The 24890-nt window shown below is 37.9% G+C and overlaps 1 long non-coding RNA gene across 1 annotated transcript; it reads right to left on the bottom strand.

The window, feature by feature from the left end:
- Positions 1 to 1115: 1115 nt before the first annotated feature.
- LOC141559500 (uncharacterized) lies at positions 1116 to 14728 on the bottom strand. Its single transcript, XR_012487445.1, has 3 exons — positions 14571 to 14728; positions 13625 to 13677; positions 1116 to 3391 (listed from the first exon to the last, which is right to left on the bottom strand). It is a non-coding gene; the product is annotated as an uncharacterized LOC141559500 (long non-coding RNA).
- Between the last annotated feature and the right edge of the window lie 10162 nt (positions 14729 to 24890).

Raw genomic sequence — 24890 nt, 5'->3', positions numbered from 1 at the left:
CAGTTAAGACCCCGTGTTACAAAAATGGCTGTAAATCTCAAATAATTGACAATCAAGACTCTAAATTCCAATTTCAAGATTCAATTACACTTTAAAAACTTACAATGCCACTGAGGAGCATTGAACTTTATATTGTAAGGCTGCCACATGCTAGTAAAATTTTCCAAACAATTTCACTCAGCTTGTGTTAGTTTCCCAAATGACACATAACTTTTTCATTGATTGTTGCGAGGAAAATCATTAAATACAATTTGTTTTCAGAATTCAAGCTTTCATCTTGGAATTTTCAGTGACATAGCCCCTCCACCCCCAATCTCGTGCCTTGATTCTTTTGCTCTTTCCACTCACCCTTGCTGTTGTCAGGAAGAGAAAAAATTGAAGTCTAATTCTTAGGGGAATTTTCACAGGGTGAGAAATTGTATGAAAAGTATTCACAGGGTCAGGTCATCTTTGATTCAAGTGGCAAGCAGCTTTATACTATGACAGCATAAGGGGGCTATGTTCCCGATCAGGACTCACCTTTCTGTCCTTTCCTTTCATCCAGGAAGGTTTTGAGTCAACTGATTTCCAAAGTACTCAGGGTGTTCAATTAGCAATGCAGCACTCAATGAATTGTTTCTGGCCAATGGGCCTTGAGATGGGAGGCTTAGGAAAGGGCTACGTCCATGACCCTGAAACACTATCCAATTCAACAATCATTTGACTAAAAAATAACAAGTTTCTGCCCCCATATTGGAACTATCAATCACGATGAAGCATCTGATTTAGGAAAAAGGATTATGTAAAAATTCCAATAAATTGAGAACATTGATATGCTGCAGACTAAGAGGACTCAGTTTGCTACACACAGTAGAGATGGCCCTCATTATACTTACGAAACATCCATACTCAAAAAAATTTCTTGGATTCATTCAAAGAAAATAACACAAAAATAAGCCACTTGGAAAGTTGCCTCTTTATCTCAAAATCTAGAAAGTAATAGGAAAGAAGTATATTTATATTTTATTTTACTATTATTCTCTCAATATTTCATTTTCTAATTACATGTAAAGATAGTTGTCAACATTCTCATTTGTAAAATTTTGAATTCCAAATTTCTCTTTCCATCCCTCTCTTTCTTTCCCTTCTTGCCTCTCCCTTCCCCAAGATACTAAGCAATCTTATATAGTCATTATAAGCTTTTCCATGTTTCCTATGTTGTGAAAAAAAAGTCAAAACAAAAGGTAAAAAACAATGGGAAAGAAAAAACAATTAAACAGTTTGAAAGAGTATGCTTTCATATGCATTCATTTTCCATATTTCTTCCTCTACATGGCGATAAAATTTTCCTTTCAAGTCTACTGGAATTTTTTTGATCACAGCATTCCTAAGAGTTAAGTCTATCATAAATGGTTATCACAAAATTTTGCTGTTACTAGTATACCCTATACTTGGGTTTAGGTTCTCCTGGTTCTGCTCATTTAACTCGGCATATTGATTCGTGTAAGTTTTTCCAGAGCTTTCTAAAAACACTTATTAATCACTTCATATAGAACAATAACATTTCCTTATGTTCATACACCACAACTTATTCAGTCATTTCCTAATTTATGGTCATTTATGCCATGTCCAATTTCTTGTCACTACAAATAGGGCTGCAACAAATATTTTTGGCAAATGTGGATCCTTTTCCCTTTTTTATATTCTCTTTCTATAGCCCTTTGGACATAGTGCCATGTTGGATCAGTTCACAATCCTGCCAACAATTAATGAGTGTCCCAGTTTTCCCACATCCTTACAACATTTTTCATTATTTTTTGCTATCATCTTAGCCAATCTGATAAGTGAGTGTGATACCTCAATAGTTGTTTTAATTTCCAATATTCATCCATTTCCTTCTTTTCCTCTCATATAATTTCTTTCCTCTTCTCCCATATAATCCTTTTTCACCCCTTAATTTTTTAAACGATTGCATCAAACTAAACCTATACCCAGCTACACTAGGTATGTAAGCTATGTCTAATTGCCCTATTTACAAAGATACAGTTATCAAAAGTTAAAAATATGATTTTACTGTGTAGAGCTATAAATACTCAGTTTACCTTTCTATGGTTCTTTTTTGAGTCTTTTATTTGAAGATCCAATTTTCTGTTCATCTCTCTTTTTTTTTTTTTTACATTGGGAATAAGTGAAAATTCCGTTTCATTGTATATCTATCTTTTCCCCTGAAAGATGATGCTCACATTTGCTGAGTAGTTCTTAGTTGTAGTCCAAGATCCCTGTGCCTATTGAAATATGTTTCAGGCCCTCTGATCATTTCATGTGGAAGCTGATCTTTTGGATAATCATGGCTTTGCTTCTTTGATATTTGAATTGTTTCTTTCTAGCTCCTTGTTAGGATTCTTACAAGGTGCTAAGTCATTGGAATGGATATAATAATATAATTTAGCATGGTACTTAACAATTCTCTAGTTCAGAATTCACAGCTTTCACACCATTAAGAGAGCATACTTTTAAGGAGCTCCCACAAGCCCCCAGAGTACCCACAAGCCCATTCTCTGGGAGGCAGAGTCAGATTCATTCCCACATCTACCTTCATGCTGGCTGGAGACATTGGGAGGATGAGAGTCTGAACCTGGCTGGAGACATTCTGATGAGAGCTCTCAGGGAACCAAAGAGAGAGCTAGGCCTCTAAGAAAGCTAACCAGGCCCAGCAAAAGATTCAGGACTTTGAAAGACAAAGTAAAGGATCCGGACTTTAACTCCTGGCTGCATTTTGGGATTATTGAACTGAGCTGAAATCAAAGCTGCCTCCAGAAGCTTCCTGAGAAACCTCCTCCCAGAGAACAATTATAATTTAGAGAAAGAGAACATTAATTTTGCCTTGATATTATCATTCTGAAATTCAGCTACAATATTTCTTGGGGTTTTCATTTTGTATGTTCTTTCAAGAGTTCAGCAGTAGATTCTTTCAATGTCTTTTAACCTCTGGTTCTGGTATATTGGGGCAATTTTCTTAAAAAGATTTATTGAAAGATGTTTTTCAGGTTCCTTTCTTGATCATGGCTCTCAAGTAGTCTAACAATGTTTACATTATCTCACCTGTATCTATTTTCTAAGTTGGTTGTTTTTTCCAGGAAGAAATTTTATGTATTTTCCTCTATTCATTGCCTTATATTTTGTTTGAAGGATTCTTGATGTTTCATTCAGGCAGTCATTTCCTTTTGTCCATTTCTAATTTTAAATGAATTAATTTCTTTGATTAGCTCTTTTAAACATCTTTTTTCCATTCGGTGAATTGTGCTTTACAATTAAGTAGTTTGTTTTTTTTTTCCAAATTTTTGTCAATTGTACCAAATCTATTTTTAAGGAGTTGTTTTCTTCAGTCAGTTGGGCTCTTCTGTTCATAATGCTGAAATAAAAAAGGAAAAAAAATAATCAAACCTTATATTTTAAAGTTTAGATTTTTTTCTCTTCTCACATCTGAGACTCAATTTATTTTACCCAAATTCCATTGGCATAACAGAAATGTCCTTGAATTGTCCCTTCTCCAATCTTCTTAGTCCTTTATGAAGGTTCATGCTTTCATGTCCCTTCCATGGATTCATGTTAGGATTACTAAGTGAGAACTCGGGTTGTCTGGATAGTGACAAGGTGAGAATTCAGGTTGGACAATTACAAGGTGAGAACTCAGGTTGACTTGATAGAAGGAGCAAGCCCATTGGCTGAAGTGGTTCTTCCCAGAAGCCCTTGCATTATCCCACGCCCATTCTCTGGGAGGATAAAGAGGACAGCACTCCAGGAAGAGGAGGAGACTCTGAATTGCATCAGGCTTGACGGGGCTCTCTGCAGGAAGGGAAGTCACTTCTTTGGACAAGAGTTAACAGCAACTGCCTGGAGACAACGGTTCGTTACAGGAAGAAGAATCTGTTGGAGAGATTTGAGTAGACACAGCAGATCTCTTCCCAGAGAGCGATCCAGCAGCTTCTGGAGACGACAGCTCGTTACAATTGGCGTCCACACGTGGGGCAAGGACATTTGCTTATCCTGACAAGAAGAGCTAGACCAGACCTTCGCATTTTGGCGCCCGAACAGGGACAGACACGGTCCTGATTCCAGTGGAAAAGCTTCCGATCTAGATCTCAGTCTCTCTGACCCAGAACCGTGAGTAATGAGGAAACTTTGTTAAAGATTAAGTGAGCGTGCTAATAAATAAATAAGGAACTTAACTTGTTAAGGGCTAAACCAGGAATCTCTTATAGCTGAAATGGGGCAGATGTTAGCTATATTCAATCCCTGGACCTCAGCCGACTCATCCCCAGCCCCAGAAGCAACCTCAGCTCCACCCTCATTCAGGAGTGGTACTATAGAGAGTATAATCAAGATAATTGAGGAGCAGAGTTTACTTGTAACCTGGGTACAGATTGCTAAACTCTTGGCTGCATTAAGATGCACTTCCCCTTGGTTCTTAGAGGAAGAAAAGATAGATGTAGATAAATGGAAGCTAGTGGGATATGAAATGAAAGAATTTCAAGCAAAAAATGGGCCTCGTTCAATTTCTGCAGAAGTATTTTATATCTACAACATAGTTCAATTAGCCTTAAACTATCAAGCAAGTTGTAGGAGAAGGAAAAGTTCTAAAAATGAACAGAGGAGGAAGTGTGAGGATAAAAGGAAAGATCAAGATCTTGCCCTAGAGCAAGAGGATTTAAATGAGGAATTATGGTATGATTCTCTTGAAGAAGCTTCAACCCTGCCTAGAGAACAGATTATTGACAGGCCCACATCAACCCCACCTTCAGAGATGGAGGAAGAAAGAGGGGAAGAGGCAGAAACACAAACAGAATTGCCTGTGAAGAAGCCTAAGCCTATGACAAGATTAGAAAAAGCATTGGTTAAAGCTAAGAGAGAAGGACAGGATATAAGTGATTTTATACATGCATATCCTGTGATTGAAAATACTGACTCTGTAGGTAAAAAAAGGAGAAGATATGCACCTTTAGATTTGAATAAAATTAAGGATTTGAAAAAAGGTTGTACCCTTTATGGGGCTACATCAGCTTATGTCAAAATGTTACTAGATGGTTTGTCTTATGAAGTCCTAACCCCGAATGATTGGAAATCCATAGCAAGGACATGTCTGGAACCTGGAGAAAATTTATTATGGCTTGCAGAATTTCATGAATTATGTAAAATTCAAGTCAGATGCAATTTGGAAATAGGAGTTAACACACAATTCACTTTTGAGCACTTAGCTGGTGAAGGTCAGTATGGAGAGAATTTGGAACAGATTAATTATACCATGACAATATATGAACAAATTGCTAAGGCTGCAATAAAAGCTTGGGGTGTCCTTCCTGGACAGAAAGATCGCGGAGAGGCTTTCACTAAAATACAGCAAGGTCCCAATGAACCTTTTGCAGATTTTGTGGGACGTTTGCAAACTGCTGTCAAAAGAACTATTGGAGAAAATTCAGCTACAGAAATAATGACCAGACATCTGGCTAAGGAAAATGCCAATGAGATTTGCAAAAGAATTATATGGGGATTAGACAAAGATGCTCCTTTAGAGGAGATCATAAGACGTTGTGCTACAGTGGGAACAAATGCTTTTTACACCCGGACAATGATGAATGTGGAAAGACAGGGTCCCTCCTGGCAAGGGACTTCTAGAGAAACTCGGCGATGTTTTCAATGTGGAAAAATTGGGCATCTAAGAGCTCAGTGTAGATATGGAGATACAGTGAGAAGACAGGGTGAGAGAAGACCTAAAACCCCATGTACAAAATGCAACAGAGGACTCCATTGGGCATCAGAGTGTAAACTAATTCAGGGAAATGGGATGAGGGGCCCAGGTCCAGGGCCCCAGGCAAAAAAGACTTGGGGCATGATGGCAGCTGATGTTACACCCAAAGAGCCTTTAGAAGGCCAGGACTCTGATTTAATCAACCAGCAGAAAAGCAATCACATGGCAGAAAGGGATTACCTGATAAGTGAGCCAAAAGGCAATCAGATTGCAAAAATGGATTACACTTGGGGAGAATACAGGCCTTTTAAACCAACAGGGCTGTGTCCAGTGCAAACAATTCCAATGTAATTGCCAGATGATGAGAAGAGATTTAGAAAGTGGTAAATAGAAGGTAATTAGATAGGTTAACTGCCTGGGGGAGAGGGTTTGCTTGTATTTCTTCAGCAGGAGAAGGAATCAGATGGGTGCCAACAAGTCATATTCGCCTTGTCCATCAGAAAGAGACAGAAAAAGAGAAAGACCTCAAAATAAAGGAGAAGATCTAAGAAACATCTGACACTGAAAGAGCATGGATAATAAGAAGACTGTTAAAGAACTTTAAAACCAGCAGGAATCATTGGACTTCCTCACACAAGATGAGACTAATGGACAATGGACTTATGGACATTTATAAATTTTCAATTTATGATTATGTTATATACTTCTAGCATGTGTTACGTTACTATGTTACTATGTGCTTATGTAATTTATGTAATTATCTGTAATACTTCCCATATTGATGGATTTATGTTTCAAGGTCATTTATGTAATTATCTGTAATACTTCCCATATTGATGGATTTATGTTTCAAGGTCATGACTGTCCTATGTTCTAAATCAAAAGAAAGGGGGAGATGTTAGGATTACTAAGTGAGAACTCGGGTTGTCTGGATAGTGACAAGGTGAGAATTCAGGTTGGACAATTACAAGGTGAGAACTCAGGTTGACTTGATAGAAGGAGCAAGCCCATTGGCTGAAGTGGTTCTTCCCAGAAGCCCTTGCATTATCCCACGCCCATTCTCTGGGAGGATAAAGAGGACAGCACTCCAGGAAGAGGAGGAGACTCTGAATTGCATCAGGCTTGACGGGGCTCTCTGCAGGAAGGGAAGTCACTTCTTTGGACAAGAGTTAACAGCAACTGCCTGGAGACAACGGTTCGTTACAGGAAGAAGAATCTGTTGGAGAGATTTGAGTAGACACAGCAGATCTCTTCCCAGAGAGCGATCCAGCAGCTTCTGGAGACGACAGCTCGTTACAGATTCATTGCTCAGAAAAGATACTGAAGACTTTGTGGGGCCATGACACACTTTAAAATACAACTATTTTACAGTGTTCCATTGCTCTCATTATATTTATAATCTATTGGCAGCCCATGATATTCCTGAACATAAGTATCTTTGGTTTAGAGAAGAAATCAGTATCATTAAGCCACATAGACATTAAGTGTCTAGGTGGAAATGGGAGTAATCTTCAGTAGGAAGGTTCACATATTGACTCATTTGTTCCCTGAATAGGAAAACACTTAGCAAGTAGAAAAAAGGCCTAAAGTTACACAAGAATTGCTTTTTAAGAGATGAAGGATGGTGATGGTTCAAGTTCAAATGCACTGATTGAAGGAATGCCTCCACCAATGCAATTCAGAGACTACTCACAAAAATAACTCTCTAGCTCACAGAGAGCTGCAGTAACTTAGTCAACATGCAGATATACATGTTAGATTCAGAAATGCACTCCTCTCTTCCTCACTAAGATGTCAGCTCTCTGCATCTGGTAAAAGTCACTTTAACTTGTCTGGATTCAGTTTTTCCAGGAGTTCAATGAAAGAATAAGACCAGTTAGCTTCTTTGTTTTGTCCTCTTTTCCAAAACCTTATATGTTAAAAGTTTAACCTGCTTTAATAATCCTGAGACTAGATAAGAGTTGGAGTTCCATAGATCAAAAGTCCTAACAATATTTATCAGGATGGGAAAAAAGGCTTAAAGAAGAAGGTAAATGAAAAGGGAGGTCTGAGTCCTCCAGAGATTCCCCTATATCCTATGGGAGAAAGTACTCCCTCTGTCCCCCCTCTGTTGTTTTTCATTTGTGTTTCCATTCTCATCTTTATGTTGTTCTGAACTGAGAGAGAGAGAGAGAGAGAGAGAGAGAGAGAGAGAGAGAGAGAGAGAGAGAGAGAGAGAGAGAGAGAGAGAGAGAGAGGAGAGAGAGAGAGAGAGAGACAGAGAGAGAGAGAGAGAGAGAAAGAGAGAGAGAGGAGAGAGAGAGAGAGAGAGAGAGAGAGAGAGAGAGAGACAGAGACAGAGACAGAGAGAGAGAGAGAGAGAGAGAGAGAGAGAGAGAGAGAGAGGAGAGAGAGAGAGAGAGAGAGTAAATTTGTCAGGACTTCATGTGCACAATGGGATATGTTTGGTTTGCTACAGCTTAAAGAGGGTGGTTATCTACATATAAGAAATCAGAACTGACTACAAGGTAAAGTAACTTTAAAAGGGGACCAAACCCAACTGTCAAAAATTCCAAGTGTCATTCTCTAATTCTGACTACCCAAAATGTAAAGCAAAGAGCGTATTGGACTTATGGTTTGGGAGTAGATATAACAGGTACAGATTCCTAAGGGAGATTTGGAATCAAGATTCTTAAACTACAGATGGAAAAAGGATCTCAATGCAGCTATAGTACATCCAGTAAAGGACTAGGAATCTCCAAATGACTCTAAAGTTGTAGATGTTATCAGAGTTAAGGATCTTAGACAGATGATGAAGATAGAAAAAGGAGATGGAGACACCAAAGCCTAGCTAAAATGGGTACAACATAATGTACTATGCTGGGGCAATTGGTCTTCCCCATACGCAGATGGCACCCATTGCCCTAATCCATGGAGAAATATGGGTATGAATTCAAATGCATGGTCCTCCTGTTCCATAGTAAGGGCCCTGAAAAGGATGTAGTGACTTGCCCCTTCTGTGGAGAAGAGGGCACACTAAAGCCATACCAGTTCTGTTCAGACTTGGGAAATTATTTGGCTTATCTCTCACAATAGTGTGAAGGATTCCAAAACCTAGGAACCTGGCTTTCACATATTCAGAGCTGGAATACAACTGGAGCTAACTCTGGTAATCTCTGAGAAATGAATATAACTTGGAAGTGACTTTTTGTGTTATTAGGAGAAACACGCTCTGACCCACTCTGGCTGGGCATTGGGCAAGCACATGTGCCCTAGTCCAATTGCCTATTCCTTTTACTCTGACATTCGAGAAAGGAAAGGAGGGTCAAACAATCAGTTTCAAAAGGAAGGAGATTAGTTCACCATATGAGTCATTTGATGAAAGAATTTATTTAAATAGTATAGGAGTATCTGATGAATTTAGGAAGTCAGATGACTGCTGGGAAAATATATTGGCTCAAGATGTATTAGCAGAACAAGCAGGAATGTGCAAAATGATAAGGGGGGGTAGTTGCTGTACTTTTATCTCAAATGATACCACATGTGATGGAACTGTGACAAGGCCTTAGGAGGACTTTCAGCACTTTCAGAAGAATTGGCACTCAACTCAGATACCAATAGTCCTACAACAGGTTGGTTAGAATCATGGTTAGGCAAATGGAAAGAGTTGGAAGTCTCCACCATCATTTCCCTAATTTTGGTAGCTGGAGAATTAATGCCTGTAAGGTATTACATAATCTCTTATTTGAGAGGCCGGGTACAAAGACTTATTGATACCTCCTTGACCAATCAAAGGTCAATTTGGAATAACCAGAGTAATCTATTCAAAATGAAGGAACAAGGCCATTTGGAAGAGTCCTGTTCTCTTACCTAGAGAAATTTGAAGAGAGATTTGAAATAGAAGGATGTAAGAACATAAAAAAAACAGTCAAAAAGAGGAAAGATTGTGAGAAACAAGAAATAGTTATGTTCCCATAGTGGAGGACAATGAGAAGTTTGCCACCAGAACTATTTTAGGGAAGGGGAGCTCTGGAAATCAGTTTTAACTAGATAAAACTGGACAGAGCTGTGTAATTAAAAAAAAATGGAAGGCAGGACAAAGGTTATAGTGTGCTTAATTGCTTGTTAAATATTAACTTGTTCCCAGGATTGCTAAAGCTCATTTTCATGATCATACAATGTATGTAGTAAGGGGGGACCATAGAAAGGAGTGCATGTTGTAGGAGGCTCCAGAAAAGTTAACAGCTCATCTCTACCACTGGGGAGGTGAGGACCAGGAGAAGGGATTACATAAAGGCTTTGCTTTTGCTACCATAAGGTGTGTAAGCTCATTTTGAGTTTCACACCTGCTTCTAACAGGAATGCATTAAAGGCTTAAACTGATTTACTCATCCCTATTGATCATGTTCTGTGCCCTCAGAATCTAGTTTTCAACAATTTCCTCATTAATATGCCCACCCTTTTATTACTTCTTCACCAACCCGGTTAATTTTCCCTGCAAGGGTCATTCCTTTTTCTCAAAGTATTAAAGGATTTCATTATTTCCATTAAATGTCTTTGAGAAAGTCTACTGAGAAAACCACTAACCATGAATTTGTTGATGATCAGCTAACAGACAGATTAAGATTTATGAATTAACCAGAAACCTGGTTTCTCCAGCTTGTCATTCCTCTCACTCACTGTGGCCAGTCACTGTGGCCAAAGACTAAGGGATTAGGGTTCTGCACTCCAGAATCTTAGCAGAGAACTTCCCTGTATCTGTTTGGGCCAAAGCGGCTTTATCCATAAGGGGGAACTTTCTGTTAGGACTCTGGCTATGACTTGACTCTCCCCCTAGATCAACAAGTAGATTTTCTTTGAGTAAGTCTGTGTGTTCTCTGTCTGTTTTCTTTGTGCTACAGACTTCTGATTCTCAGGCTTACCAATGGGACTGTAGGGGAAGGTGCTTCAATGGACCGTGTGATATGTGAAAGAAGTCTAATGAAATGTGGACTGAATGAAAAAAAAAAAAAAAAAAAAGGAAAACCTGGGCACACAGTCTGAGGGGCCACTCAAAGGGGAAATTCAGGGCACTTATGGACTTCAGTCCACAAACTTCAGTTTGCTTGCAAGGAACCACACAATGCTGGCAGTGTAATAGTGTTTCCACAAAGAAAACTGGGCCAGTGAGCTGATTGTGCATCTCTCCAATTAATAATCCTTGCTTTTTCAAGTGTTTGGGTTTGTATATAAGATAGCAGATTTTTTTGTTAGATTAAGCTGTGTGTGGAAGGATTTCCTTCAATAAAATAAAAATTAAGCAGTTTTATTCTAAGTAGAAAAAAACTGCCTTTTCAGCCTCAGCAGCCAGGTAAGGTAGACAAGTGCTAGAAGTTTGAAAGAATGTAAGGGAGAAGGAAATTGTGTCAAAACTTTTAATTTCTGATCACTAAGGCTCTATGTGTTCTGTGTTTGTATTTTTTATCTTTTTGTCTTTTGTGTATTTGTGGTAAGACTTTGCCTTTGTTATTTACTTTTAAAGATTAATGGAAGAAACAATTTCTTTAAAAAACAATCTCTGTCTTTGGAGTAGGACTAAAATCAAGAACTAGAAAGGGATATGGGACGTTTCCTCCAATTTATAAAAGTACAGATTTCAAAGGAGATTGAGAAAAATAATTTTTCTTTTGAGCATTTCCATGAAGTCACCACATCATCCCTGTTATTTTGGTTTAGATTTGGAGGGTAGAGTATCTTCAACTTTAATTTGCAGAGGTAAGATTTTAAATAAAGACACTAATAGAATCTTAGTTGAATAATTCATCTTTCAATAAATAAATCATCCAAGTAGAATTTTAACAAGTAGTGAGTGTGAAGATACATTTTGGTCTGGTGGAGGTGGTTACTTCTGGCTTTCTCTGGATTCCTAAAATCCACCTGTGAACTATTAGGGACAGATTTTCCTACGCAGATTTTAGAACTCTCTACTCCACAATGGTAGAGGGTTCCCTACAAACTGCCCACCCTAATCAAGCAATGTGTCTAAAAATGTAAATAATTAAACAAAAAACAAATAAGATTTTACTTTAAACTTTTTTTTTCCATCATAGTATATTATAAAGACAATTTCAGCAATATATGTTTAAAATGTCCCTTACCATTCTATAACCAACATTGGTTAAAATCGTGAAAGAAATACAACTTTCTTGATTTATGACTTATTTACTGTTTTGAGATTCTGGGGGGTGGAGTAAGCAGGAAAGTGAATTGAGTTAATTTGGAAAAGGGTTTTGAGTTAATTTCTGTAAATTACATAAAAGATCAGCTGTTGACCAGGTTGGGAGAACCGAGGAACTCTATTCCTGGGCTTCGGTAAGCCTTTTTAAAAGTTTTTCTAAGTACTAAAAATATTTTAATGGATCTTTTTAAAAAGAGTTTGTCCTACAAACTCCTGGGCCTAGGATTAGGGAGCACAGATTCCATCTCCCTGGGAGAGGTTGGGAGGTCTTTGATCTTGTAAATAACATCTGATTTTCAGCTAATCAAGCAACAGCTTATAATGGTTATTAATGAAGAAAAGCATCTGGGTTGAAATTAACTTTGGGCAGTTTAATAGCAGTATATGCTAGAACTATGAAGGAAATATTCGGGAAAATGAATATAGCCATTCTGTGCTTTACATGTAATGGAAAATGGTTTAGTTTGAGTAATGAGTTTGGAAGATTTGGAAAGAGAAATAAAGGCTCCAGGTAAAATAGTGAATGGGAGCAGGTAAATATTTCTTAGATGCTAGAGGACCTTAGGCCTAAGTTTCAGGTAGTGACAGCATTGCTAATCATTGGGCAATGGTTTCTTCCTTTTCAGTCCATCCAATGAATTTAAACATCAACAGAAAGGATGGTTATGCCTTCAGTTTTTCTACCATTTAATCCTTTCTCTATTTCTTACTGGAGGGGAGGGGGGGGACACACACCATGCTGGATGGCTGAACTGCTGTTCTTGGACCCTCCTTGCTCTCTGTATTTGGAATTTCCTGGAGGACTTCATTTGGGTAAGGGGGGAAGGGTCTAGCACCCCATCCTACACAACGTGAAAGGTAGAGAGCAGGAACTGGGGATGACGTCCTCCTCATACAGAAGGTAGGGAACATCTCCAAACTCCTTTTGTCCCAGGAGACTTCTGGGTTACTGTAGCTGTGTTTCAGATGGTTTAAGCCCATTGAGAGGATGGGAAAAGTGCTGATTTGGTTGAAGTAGAAACACAGAATGGAAATTTTGTAGTTGAATTTCAATGCTACTTGCCAAAGTGTATATGGAGAGTTTGGGAAAATTTGGTAACTAATTGCCTTCTTAAGTTTGAGGACAGGAGTAGATTACTATCACTTTTAAAATAGTCTACAGTGAGTTAGCCAGAAATAGTGAATTTTGTAATATGAAATGCTGGAGTAAATAGCCTGTGAGAAAAATACAACACTAAATAACTGATACTATAAATTGGGTTATATGTGATGCCAAAATAAATTAGGTACTATTGCATTTATTCTGTTCTCCTTTTAAGTAAAATGTATTATTATTGTTTTATGATTATGATGATGATTATATCATATCAGGAAACTTGTTATATCTATGGTTTTGAGCTAAGCTACCCTAGCTATGTAATTTGTGATCTGTCTAAATATAATTCAAACATTAATATAAGTGATGTGGTTAATTATAACAGGAACTATTATAATCAGAATTCTTCACACTGTTCCTTGTTTTAGAGTTCTGGCACAGAGAATGCCATCCTCATCAGAATGTTTGGTTTAGCTGTCAAATAAAGCATCCCAAAATGTAATCAAACTTATGTATTGATTGAGCAGGTTGCTGGTATGGTGGAAAAACCACGAGGCCTTAGATCAAGAAGATCTGAATTTGAATCAAGGCATATATACATACTTACAAATTGTCTGATCCAGGCCAAGTCATATAATGCTTGTCTCAGAGGTTCCTTATCTGTGAAATGAGGACACATTAGAAAAAGACATGACAAAACACTCTATATCTTTACCAAGAAAATGCCACAGAGTCAACTCTGAGATTTTTCTTTCAAATCGCCAGACAATTTCATGGGAAAAACTTCAGCTAGCCATGTAACATCCTTAACTGGAGGATCAGCCCAGGACTCCCCAAAATTACAAGGAATAAGGATTATCTGGGATGGGGACAAGCTAGAAGCCTTTTCAATAATATCAGGGTAAGGATGTTATTATCACCACTATTACTCAATATTGCACTAGCAATGTTTTCTCTAGCAATAAGGGAAGACAAAGAAAGTGAAGGAATTAGGACTGGCAATGAGAAAATGCAACTGTCAGTCTTGCCAGAGAAGATGATGGTAGGCTTGGAGAATCCTAGAGAATCAAGGCAGAACTACTTAACTTTACTTTACATAAGTTAACTTAGTAGTTAACTTAACGTTAACAAAGTTGCAGGATATAAAATACATGCCCATAAATCACTAGAATTTGTTTAAATCGGCAAGAGAGCCAGCAGCACGAGAGAGAAATCCCATTTAAAATAACTCACAATATAAAGCGTTTGGGAGTCTCTCTGCCAAGACAAACCCAGACGATCCCAAAACACTTGCTTGTCTCATGAATAAAGTCAGATCTAAACAATTCAAAAGATCTCATCTTCTCAAGGGCAGGCCCAGCCAATATCATGAAATAACCATTTCACCTAAATTAACTTGTTTGGTGCTCCTTCCTGTCAAATTACCCAAGACAAAGAGGAGAGTAAAATATTTGACAGAGCTAGTCAAAATAACCAAATCCACGTAAAAGAACAAAGAGGAAGGATATCAAGGAAATCAACGAAAAGGGCAAAGGAAGGAGATCTGGTCTTACCCCCTCTCCAATATAAAAGTGGTTAGTTATGTGGCAGCAGCCACTGCGGCCCCAGTGTGCGAGTGACCATGGCGCTGGCGCCCCAACGGCTGTAGCTGCGCTGGGGCCGGTACTGGACTGGCGGCAACGCCAGCAGCCCCAGGAAGGGAGACTTCAACCGGAACAGATGCCCGGGAAACGAGCTCGCCGCGTGCAGCCGCTCCTGAGCTGCAGATTCTCACCTTCCCTCCCTCCCAAACCCTCACTGAGAATGCCAGCCGTGTTTGGGATTCTGACTACCCCTTCCCTCAATCGGCCCGCCCTCCCATCACCATGTTTCCTTATCCCCTTCCCTCCCACCCTGCTGTCCTGTAAGATACATTTCTTTACTCAATTGTACATGTTTGATATTTCCCAATTGAGCCAAGCATGTTAACCCGCCTTCTACTCCTTATCTCCCTCCTCTTCCTTTCCATTGTAAAAGCTTTTTCTTCCCTCTTTTATGTGTCACAATCCCATTCTACCTTTATAGGTTATAGGTTAACAGCTTCCTCCCTATATATTCCTCTCAGCCCTTCATCTTTTTTTCTTAGATATTCCCATTCAACTCCCACCTGTGCCTTCTATGTATACTCCTTCTAAGTGCACTAAAAATGAGAAAATTCTGGTAAGTTACCAGTCTCATCTTCCCTTGGAAGAATGTTCACAATTTTACCTTATTAAGTCCTTCATGATCTTCCTTTTTATGTTTGTCGAGAGTCTAATATTCCAAAGTCAAATTTTCCATTCAGTTCTGGTCTTTTCATGAAGCATGTTGAAAGCCCTTTAGAAAATGTAGTTCATCTTATACCTTCGGAATCCAATTCTTATCTTCCAACAAGAAATTTGGTTTTACACACATATACTGTATCTGGGATATACTGTAACACATTTAACATGTATGGGATTGCCTGTCATCTAGGGGAGAGGGGAGAGGAAGGGAGGGGAAAATTTGGAAAAGTGAATGCAAGGGATAATGTTGTAAAAAAACAAACAAACAAAAATGTCCATGCATATGTACCGTCAAAAAAATTATAAAACTAAATTTTAAAAATGTAGTTTAAAGAAAAACTGCTTTGGCATCAAATAATGCAAATGAAGATAGGAAGAATCATAATAAACGGGATTGAATTTTATGCCCAGCCTAAGTCAGGGGCCATCAGAATTGCAACGTCTTTTAATTGCTTTTCACAGAATGCCCTACATCTTTAACTTTGGTTCATCTGCTTCCAGCAAAATACAAAACATTCAACAGGTTTTGCACAAGAAAATGTGTCGGCTTCTTAGGGAGCTTTCAACTTCTAGACATCATTCTTGCTGCCAAACATTTGTTGAGTCACCTGGGGCAATCACTATGTCTGCATACCTGAAGACACAAGGGCATAGGCTTTGGAAGATGGGACAAAACCACACAGCTGTTGCTCTTTGGTGAATCACAGACAACCCACAACATTTCCTCCTCTGAACGTGTGCCAAGTTCTCTGGAAAAAAAATAAATGAAGGATATTTCCCATGTGCTGTATTTTTGTTTCAGCCTCAAGGAAAAATTCTCGGAATCATCTCTTTATTCGAGTAGTTTGCCTACTGAAATATTAAAATGTGACTTTTGTCATAGAAATTCTCTTAACTTAGGCAAAAAATACATAAGCAAACTTAAGTAAAAACAACACCTCAGTCCTAACAAACCTTGGCCGATTTAGAAAAGGAATGCAGGTTGCCCTTTTCCCAGGTGGATTTCTGTCAAAACTAATTTCCCAACATCCAGAACATCAAAGGCAGCCTTTACCTCTTCAACTCACTTCAACAGGAATTGTGCCTTATTTCGTTTGGGTAAACTTGGATTGTTTTAAGGAGAACTATCTTTGTGACATCAGAAGTCCCTGTAAGCAGGGTTGAGCCTGAAATTGAGGATGTTGTTGAGGGGAAACTTTGATGTTGTTTGATTGCTTAGGACATAAGAGGGGCATTCAGTGTTAACAGCTAATATTTGTTACTATACATGAATTTAAGCAGCATTGTGATGGCTAAATGCATACCCTCCATAATCTTTAAAAAATAATTCAAAAAACAAAAAGAAACATTCCTATTCCCTAAGCAGCTTGGAAGCCCAGCCCTTATGTCTCCTGATGGTGTTAGTATGCAGGAGGTTGTGTGGCTGGGAGTCTACAGATATGTCTGTCTTAGTGTGTGTGCATATGTGTGCATATGTGCATGAGAGCAATCCTTAGTGGGGGCTGCTTCTGCAGATTAAGATATAAATGTCATTTTAATAAAGGATGAATAATAAACCAAAATAAGTTTCAGTTGGACATTATATACAAAGTATAAGTCTGAATTAGAATATTGATGGCCAGGATTGTGTTATCAACTGAGGGAAAGGAAAGATCTTAATCATGAAAAGTGAACATCATTAGCTAATGTTACAGTCTCCACTGGAATTGTGATTTCTCAAGAAAAATCTGAAATGATTCAGATAAGAATCGGTTTATTAAAACATATCTATTTTTCCCTCTATGTTTTAATGGCATCAACAAATAATAGAGCCAAAGCACTCCAGGTAGCAATAATTGAAAACCTAATAAAAAGGAAGTATCTCACCATCGTTCTTGTAATTCTCTCATACCCAGATTGATTTCAAGATTGATGCAGTAAAAAGAAAACAAAATGTGCAGTTTGTTGAGAAAAAGAGCAATATGTGTTTGAATTGTAAAAGTGTTCTATGCATAATCTTCTGGATTTCAGTTAACTGTGTGGTTCATCTTGGAATATTCTTTCTTAGCAGACAGTGAATAAAGTAGTGGTAATTTCCTTGCCTTCCTCCCTATCGTTTCTGCCTTATTCTTTTTTAAATCTGAGTATCAGGGCGGAGCCAAGATGGCGGAGAAGAAACACACGACTCTGTGAACATCCTGACTCCCTCACAACCAATTAGATAAATCAGCCTCAGAAATAGCCCTGGACTGATAGATACCACAAGGACTGGAAGCAGGACTTACCAGCTGAAGAGAATCTGGAGTTTCAACAGAAAAGGTCATTTCCCAGTGGAGGAAGAAGAGAGGCCAGCAGAGACGGCTGGGTGCTAGCATACTGCGCGCAGCTGCGAAGGGCTCTGGGATCAGAGAAGCCACTGAGATAAAGGAATCTGGCACAGACCATTAGCTCTTCTCTTCTTATAATATAGCAGTTCAGAAAAGAAAGCTAAAATACTTTAAAAACTCAGATAGATTAGATTTTCCCGGATCCTGGGGGTGACTCAGCAGATCTCGGCACCAGGGGGTGTGACCTCAGCTACCACCTGATAATAGTTAAGAGATTGACAAGTGGGTGGATACGGCCCAAGGCAACACACATTGCCTAGTTTAGCAGGAGGGAGTGGAACTCAGATCTGGAAGTACCAGAGAAGGAGAACCTTTGAACTAGGGACCACAGTTTCTGGCAGACACTTCCAGTTTGAGCACAGGGGCTTCTCACGTCACCTGCTGCAGACATCCACTCCCCACCGGGACGCATAGGCTAGGCTTTGTGCCGTATTTACTGTTCAATCTCAACCTCAGGGAAGCCACTAAAACACAGCGCCCTCGGGGCACAGCAGTGCTAGTCACCTCTGAGGCACTTCCAGGGAGGGGGTGGGGAACTCTCTCCCAGAGCTCTATCTTAGCTCAGGCACAAGAGCCGCTGCATCCATCTGGTGTGGGAGGAAGCTGGTAAAGAAGTAAATAAATAATTTCCTACCCCAGGGACAGACCCCAAAAGATTTTTAAAATATGAACAAAAAAGCCAGAAAAACCATAGATTCCTTCTACACAGAGAAAGAGCGGGTATCCAACAAAATCTAGCTCACAGAACAAACATGACACAGACATTATGCACAGAGACACAGAAAAAATCACCAAGATAAAATGACATGAAAAAGATTATTTGAGCTTTACCAAAGGTCATACACTTGAAAAATAAAATCTATTAATCAGCCATTAACATCATGCAAGCACAAACCATTGTTTAAAACAATATAAAGAATTAATGAGAAAGGAATCTCATTCAAGCTGCAGGGTGTCCAGGACTGGGCTGTTTCTGTGATATATGTTAAACCACATAAATTGCATATTTGCTTCCTGAAAAAATATTAAGAGGCTCTTGAACAGTATATGGTGCAGTAATAATTGTATATAACTAGTTCACTGTGCAATTTATATTCAAACAGGGTGTGAACAACATAGTATTGGGTGGATATATATAAAGAGGCTAATTGTTTATTAGTAACATCTGTATATACCATCTACTACTTGCCTCTGATCCTCAGATTTATTTTTGATATAAGGTTAGAATCTCCTCTAAAACTTTCAATAATTTTATCATTCATGGGTTTCCAAATTCAAATGTAGTTTAATCCAATGGATAGCCCTCAACAATTTTTAATTCTCACTTAGAATAACTAAATTATCCCTTCTAATTTGCATTTTAATTTTTTTCTAGGATCAGTGATATATTGCTTCCAGATTGCTTCTGTACTTCCAAAATCTTTACCACCTCAAAATATTTTTTAGTTTTTAATTTTTTTATTATTTTCCTATTTTTAAGGTATTATTAATAATTGTACCATGCTCTCTCCCCTTTCTTAAAAAAAAAATTATGGTGAGGAGTAACATAGCAGAGTACATATTTTTTCCCCAAAATTAGAATCTACTATAGTCATCCCCTCTAGCTATTAGTGTGAACTGCTTCCTAAGATGAGACCTGGCCTACCAGAAAGAACAGAACCTAAAGTGGTCTCCAGTGGGGAGAGAACATATTCCCGTTTTGTCAGCAATTCAGTGTGACACCTAAGGGGACAAACCAAGGCCAACACTTCCTGGGGTAGCTGGCATTAAGTCTTGTCTTCTGAAATGTACTGTTCAGCTTTCTGTAGGTCTTGGTCTTCAAGTGGAAAAGTGATGAAGGCAGGAGAACCACCAGAAGGATGCTCAAAAATGGAATCTCATTTCCAGTCCTTCTCAGCCCTTAAATACCCTTCTACAATTACATCATTACATTATATTGATTATGTATGAACTAGACCCTTCTTGCCAAGATGGCAGAGAGGAGGCAGACAGCTGCTTGTGCTCTGCGTTTTCTCTCAGAACTTACTTCATGACAAGCCTCGGAATTAATGCTTGACCAGAAAAGAAACCCACAAATAGTCACCAACAGAAGACATCCTTGAAATTCACCAGAAAAGGTCTGTGCTTGCTCAGGGGAGGGGATGAACAGACTGGACACAGACTGAGGGCGAGCAGAGAGAGCAAAGCAGGCAGCTAACACTGCTCAGACCAGAGTGGGGAGGGGTGTGATCTCTTCCATTTCTGTGGAACGACCTTTACCCCAGAGTGGATACTCCAGCTTGGCAGCAAGCCAGGAGCAGCAGAGAAGGTGGAATTACCAGAGGTGAAGAATAAAACCCCAGAAAGCTAGCATCTCTCAGGACCCAGCCACCCCCACCCAGAGTGACTCAGCACGTTCTTAGAGCCTCAGAGTGCAGATGCAGAGCAGCCATCACTGATCTGTTAGTGCCTCTCTGTTGTCTCCCGCAATCTGTAGAGGAAGTCCGGTACACCATCCAGCCCCATCCCCCTCCCGAAAACAGACCAATTGTTTCTTTTGTCAATTTGTTTTCTTTGATTCTGCTCTGACAAAATGAACAAAAAAATTTTAAAGGGTTCTAACCATTGATAGCTTCTGTATGGATAAAGAGCAGACTTCAAACCCTGAGGAGACTAAAATCAGACTGTTTCTAGAGGAATCCCCTAAGGGGGATATGATCTGCTCCTCAATACATAAAACTCTCATAGAGGAAATCAAAAAGGTTCTCACAAGAGAGCTCGAAGAGAAGTGGGAAAAGGAAAGGGAAGCTTGGAAAGAGAGCCTGGAGAAGTCATCCAGAGTGGATAAAGAAATCAAATCACTGAGAAATAAAATTAGTGAGTTGGAAAAAGAAAACACTCTCTAAAAAAATAAAATGGGTGAAATGGAAAAAAAATTCCATAGATGATAAAATCTCAATTGGACAATTACAAAAAGATATAAAAAAAGTGAGTGAAGAAAATACATCATTGAAAATTAGAATGGAACAATTAGAAATGAATGACTCAAGGAGAAACCAAGAAGTAGTAAAGCAAAACCAGAAAATCCAGGGGAAAATAGACCAAAAAATAATTGGAAATTAAATAATCTTACACTAAAGAATGATTGGGTAAAACAGGAAATCATAGACATAATTAATAACCTCACCCAAGAAAATGACAATAATGAGACAACATACCAAAATGTGTGGGATACAATCAAAGCAGTGGTAAGGGGAAGTTTTATATCTCTAGAGGCCTACTTGCATAAAATAGAGAAAGAGAAGGTCAAAGAATTGGACTTACAACTAAAAATGCTAGAAAAGGAAAAATTAAAATCCCCAGACAAACATGAAACTTGAAATTCTAAAAATAAAAGGTGAGATTTACAAAATTGAACATAAAACTTTTGAATTAATTTTGAAACTAACAGTTGGTTCTATGAAAAAACCAACAAAATAGACAAATCCTTAGTAAATCTGATTTAAAAAAAAAAGAAAGAGGAAAAGCAAATTGTTAGTCTTAAAAATGAAAAGGGAGAACTCACCACTACTGAAGAGGAAATTAGAACAATAGTTAGAGCTACTTTGTTCAACTTTATGCCAATAAATTCGATAACTTAAATGAAATGGAAAAATATCTTCAAAAATATAGCTTGCCCAGATTAACAGAGGAAGAAATAAATAGTCTAAATAGTTCCATTTCAGAAAAAGAAATAGAACAAGCTATCAACCAACTCCCTAAGAAAAAATCCCCAGGACCAGATGGATTTACATGTGAATTCAACCAAACATTTAAAGAACAACTAACTCCAATGCTATATAAACTATTTGAATAAATAGGGATGGAAGGAGTCCTACCAAATTCCTTTTATGACACAGGCATGATACTGATACCTAAACCATGTAGATTGAAAACTGAGAAAGAAAATTATAGAACAATCTCCCTAATGAATATTGCTGGTAAAATCTTAAATAAAATATTAGCAAAAAGACTTCAGAAAATCATCTCCAGGATAATACATTATGATCAAGTAGGATTTATACCGGGAATGCAGGGCTGGTTTAATATTAGGAAAACTATTAGTATAATTGACCATATTAATAATCAAATTAATAAAAACCATATGATCTTCTCAATAGATGCAGAAAAAGCATTTGATAAAACCCAACATCCATTCCTATAAAAAATGCTTGAGAGTATAGGAACAAATGGACTATTCTTTAGAATAATCAGTAGCATATATTTACGACCGTTAATAAGCATAATATGCAATAGAGATAAACTGGAACCTTTCCCAGTAAGATCAGGAGTGAAACAAGATTGCCCACTATCACCATTACTGTTCAATATAGTACTAGAAATGCTAGCCTCAGCAATAAGAGCCGAGAAAGAGATTGAAGGAATTAGAGTAGGAAATGAGGAAATCAAACTATCACACTTTACAGATGACATGATGGTATACTTAGAGAACCCCAAAGACTCTAATAAAAAGTTATTAGAAATAATTCAAAATTTTAGCAAAGTTGCAGGATACAAAATCCACATAAGTCCTCAGCATTTTTATATATCACCAACAAAATGCAACAGCAAGAGATACAAGGAGAAATTCCATTCCAAACAAATGTAGAGAGTATAAAGTATTTGGGAATCCATCTACCAAAGAATAGTAAGGAATTATATGAGCAAATTTATGAAACACTTGCCACAAAAATAAAGTCAGATTTAAACAATTGGAAAGACATTCAGTGCAGTTGGACAGGCCGAGCGAATATAATAAAGATGACAATACTCCCCAAACTAATCTATTTATAGATATCAATCAGACTCCCAAGGAACTGTTTTAATGACCTAGAAAAAATAACAACAAAATTCATATGGAAGAATAAAAGGTCAAGAATTGCAAGGGAACTAATGAAAAAAAAATCAGATGAAGGTGGTTTGGTGTACCTGATCTAAAGCTATATTATATAGCAGCAGTCACCAAAACCATTTGGTATTAGCTAAGAAATAGAACAGAAGATCCGTGGAACAGATTAGATACAAAGGACAACAAAGGGTACATCCATAACAATCTGGTCTTTGACAAACCCAAAGATACCAAAATTCATTATTTGGAAAAAACTGTTGGGAAAACTGGAAATTAGTATGGCAGAAATTAGATATGGATCCACACTTAACACCATATACCAAGATAAGATCAAAATGGCTCCATGATTTAGGAATAAAGACAGAGATCATAAATACATTAGAAGAACAGAGAAAAGTCTACCTCTCATATCTGTGGAGGAGGAAGGAATTATGACCAGAGGACAACTAGAGAGCACTATTGATCACAAAATAGAAGATTTTGATTACATCAAACTAAAAAGTTTCTGTACAAACAATACTAATGCAAACAAGATTAGAAGGGAAGTAACAAATTGGGAAAATATTTTTACAGTTAAAGGTCCTGATAAAGGTCTCATTTCGAAAATATATAGAGAACTGATCCTAATTTGTAAGAAATCAAACCATTCTCCAATTGATAAATGGTCAAAGGATATGAACAGACAATTCTCAGATGATGAAATTGAAATTATATCCACTCATATGAAAGAGTGTTCCAAATCACTACTGATCAGAGAAATGCAAATTAAGACAACTCTCAGATACCACCTGTCAGATTGGCTAAGATGACAGGAACAAATAATGATGAATGTTGGAGGGGATGTGGGAAAACTCGGACACTGATGCATTGTTAGTGGAGTTGTGAAAGAATCCAACCATTCTGGAGAGCAATTTGGAACTATGCCCAAAAAGGTATCAAACTCTGTATACCCTGTGATCCAGCATTGCTGCTATTGGACTTATAGCCCAAAGAAAAACTGAGGAGGGGAAAAACGTTTGTGGCAGCTCTTTTTGTAGTAGCTAGAAACTGGAAGATGAATGGATGTCCATCAATTGGAGAATGGTTGGGTAAATTATGGTATATGAAGGTTATGGAATATTATTGCTCTGTAAGAAATGACTAGCAGGAGGAATACAAAGAGGCTTGGAGAGACTTACATCAACTGGTGATGAGTGAAATGAATACAACCAGAAGATCTCTCTACACTTCAAAGTTGTATGAAGATGTATTCTGATGGAAGTGGATATCTTCAACATAAAGAAGATCCAACTCACTTCCAGTTGATCAATGTTGGACAGAAATAACTACACCCAGAGAAGGAACACTGGGAAGTGAATGTAAATTGTTAGCACTACTGTCTATCTACCCAGGTTACTTAAACCTTCGAAATCTAATACTTAATGTGCAACAAGAAAATGGGATTTACACACATATATTGTATCTAGGTTATATGGTAACAGATGTAAAATGTATAGGATTGCCTGTCATATAGGGGAGGGAGTACAGGGAGGGAGGGGATAATTTGGAAAAATAAATACAAGGGATAATGTTATAAAAAATAGTTACTTATGCATATATACTGTCAAAGAAATTATAAAATAAAAAAATGAAAATAAAAAGCTTAAAAAATAGAAAAAAAAAGGAGTTGAGGAGTGGGAGAGAGACTGGGAGAGAGACTGGGAGAGAGAAAACAGAGACAAAGAAAGGAAGGGAAAGGTATAGGGGGCCTATGGAAACATGGTGAGGGAGGAACGAAGGCAGAAAGAGGCATGGAAGGAGATAAAGAGAGACAGAAAGCATGAATACCTAAGAATCACTTTAGCACTAAGAGGGATTGTAAGACAAAAAGGAAAAAAAGTGGTTAAGGGAAGGGCCAAGTAGGGAGAAATGGGTTTTATTCAATAAGAATTTTTGTTATAAATATAGAAAGAATTTACCTAGTAAATAATGCCAATATACTATTCTTTTTATCTTTGTCTTCTTGTCTTTTATCTTTCTTCTCTTGTTTTTTATCTTTTGTTCTTTTTTTTATCTGTTTTTCTTTTGGTTTCTTTTACTGAGTCAAAGAATAAGAATAATTTCATGAGGGAAACACAAAAATTGTCCGATTAGTATTTGCAAGAAACAGCAGCCACTGGGAGGAAAAACTGACGAGGGAAAGCCATATCCCTCCAGTGTGAGACAGGAGAACTGAAGCCCTAGATGGGTGACTAACTAGTATGCTCTAAGGCTTTTCTTCACTGCACAAAGGGGAACTAAACAATATGGCCTACAACCATCTCACTAACACTATTTGTCTATGATCAGTGTTGTTTT

Source organism: Sminthopsis crassicaudata, chromosome 3 (assembly GCF_048593235.1).
Source record: "Sminthopsis crassicaudata isolate SCR6 chromosome 3, ASM4859323v1, whole genome shotgun sequence".
In the NCBI taxonomy this organism is placed as follows: Eukaryota; Metazoa; Chordata; class Mammalia; order Dasyuromorphia; family Dasyuridae; genus Sminthopsis; species Sminthopsis crassicaudata.
The sequence above is the reverse complement of the archived record's forward strand: the minus strand, read 5'-3'. Positions and strand labels throughout refer to the sequence as shown.